Here is a 2,636-nt window from a genome sequence, read left to right on the forward strand (position 1 = left end):
GTGTGTGTGTGTGTGTGTGTGTGTGTGTGTGTGTGTGTGTGTGTGTTTGTGTTTGCTTGCATGTAATCTGATGTTATGGGTGTCAGCGAGGGAATTCCCTTGCAGGTTCTATAGGTCATCTGAATGAAAATCCCCATACAGATGTTCAGCCATCTAAAAGGAAAATATGAAAGAGATGAGGCCTAAAAAATACTTGAACCATGTAAATTCTTTATACAGCAGGTAAGAAAAAGCTATTCTGTTGTGCTGTACTCATGCATAAATATTGATTCATGTATATCAGTTAACTATTTTTAACCCCATCATTATGTTTTGCTACTTTAGGCTGCCATTCCTTAATTTGCAGCAGATTACTGTAATCACAATAAATACAAGAATTAAATCTTCATCACCACATCATCACATATTCAACAGTAAGAATTATGTGCTTTGAGCACACACGTGGTGTAGCTTTATACAGCAAGTCATGTACCAAGCAGGCAGAAATCATTATCCACTACTGCCCTCATGTGGATGAACTCCATGCAGCCGGTACAATTGATGACTGACTTTTGGTCTCTCCTGGTGATTTACAGTAAAAAAAAAAAAGTGAGTCTGTATTTTTCTATTTATAACCTATATATGTCAGCTAGCACTATACATTGCTTGGGAAATGTATAATGTTATAGGTGAGGGGAAAAAAATGTATCATTATTAGATAACTGGACCTGTCAGTGACATGCAGGCTTTTTATTGGTTTGATGGATTTTATTTATTTAATACTCTTCTTATAACTAATTTTATTTATTGATTTCTCTATTTATTCACTTATTTATACATTTTAGTCTTCTCAGTGTACCGCAACTATTTTTCTTATTCTGTTTTCAGTTTTCTGTTTTAATTTTAACTTCTAGTTCGCCCTCCACAGTCATCTTCAAATTCACTGAAATAAGTTGAATTTGACAAAATTAATACTAAATTAAAATGTAATGAAAATTATGACATTGCTTTTGAATCATAGCTCAAAGAAATATCGTTGCTCTGTATGTGCAATGACAATAAAGTTCTGATTGATTGATTGATTGATTGATTGATTGATTGATTGATTGATTGATTGATTGATTGATTGATTGATTGATTGATTGATTGATTGATTGATTGATTGATTGATTGATTGATTGATTGATTGATAATATAGGTATAACAACAATAAGCAAACAAAGGCAATCACTGCAGTCAAGTGTTTTCTGTAACTCTCAATCAGACTTCTGCACCTGTTGGCAGGTATTTGATTTTGGCCCACTTCTCATCAGCAAAGTGCTCTAATTTGTCCAGGACAGTTCTGTTTGTTTGTTTGTTTGTTTGTTTGTTTTAATTGTTCTTTTCAACCACAATTCAGAAGCAATGTCTTATTTCACTAAATTATAATTTAGCAAATTTTTATTTATTAGCATTTTTTCAGTTTCTAGTTATTTGAGTGACTATTGTGAATTTTGCCTTTTCTGTAATGGAAAGGTATGAATAAATTTGAGGACGACTGTGTCTGTCTAAATTTTAATCATAGATTTTTTCATTTGTTTGTTTAATCTTAATTCATTCCATTTTATCTCAGCTGTTCTTTCCTCATTGCATATGTTATTTAGGATAGCTTTTCCTCAGTTTCTCAAACCCTGTGTCTTTGAGTCCTTCATTTATAACATGATGTTTGGGGTGGGGGGTAGTTTGTGTTGTTTTATGGAATTTTTATTCCTTCTGATTCCTTCTTCTTGTGATTCTAAATTGCCGGTAGCTGTGAATGTGAGTGTGCTTGGTTGTCTCGCTGTGTGGTCCTGTGATAAACTGGTGACATGTCCAGGGTGAACCATACCTTCGCCCTGAGTCAGCTGAGATAGGCTCCAGCCCCCCTGCAACCCTACAGAGGATTAAGCGGTGTATAGATAATGGATGGATAGTATAACATGAAACTACTCATATAAAAATAGTAAAAATTGTACATATGACAATAAAACTCTTGAATCTTGCATATTCCCAAACCACAGATATGCCACAGCATGAATAGAAATCCTCACATGGATATTTAAAGAACTTAACAGTAAAACTTGTCTATATTTGTTGACTTGATAAACATAATATTAAATGAGAAAAGTTAATATACAGGAAAATCAATGATTTGAAAGCAATGTGGACAGTTTCATCAAAACTGATGCAGAAAAGCACAAATTAGTGTAGGAATTCATTAGAATGCAGCAATGTGTGCCCCTCCAAGTGTTTAAACAAAATTAATGCCCATAGCCCAATCTAATTTCAGTTTCAGTTCATTTAAATTTATTTGTTTGTTTACAGGTAGACAGTTAATAATCGGTCAGCTTCTGTTGCCTTGAAAAGAGAAAAACAAAAAACTGGAAGTATACTGTTGTATGAGCCCTTTTAACAAAGAAGTTACAGTTGACCGTTTATACAGTAATAATACAATTTCCATGCTGTCAGCTCTTAACAGTATGTGGTTATACAAGAACTATTAAGTGTCAGTAAATGGAAAAACCGCTCGCTCCCAGACGGTGTGACAGTTGATATTCTGATGTGTCCGACGGTCCATGAAGGCAGCATCACACCCTAATTTTTCCCAACATCCGGGACCTTCGGAGCTCACAGTGATT

Source organism: Stegastes partitus, unplaced genomic scaffold, assembly GCF_000690725.1.
Source record: "Stegastes partitus isolate 25-593 unplaced genomic scaffold, Stegastes_partitus-1.0.2 Scaffold396, whole genome shotgun sequence".
NCBI classification, from domain to species: domain Eukaryota; kingdom Metazoa; phylum Chordata; class Actinopteri; family Pomacentridae; genus Stegastes; species Stegastes partitus.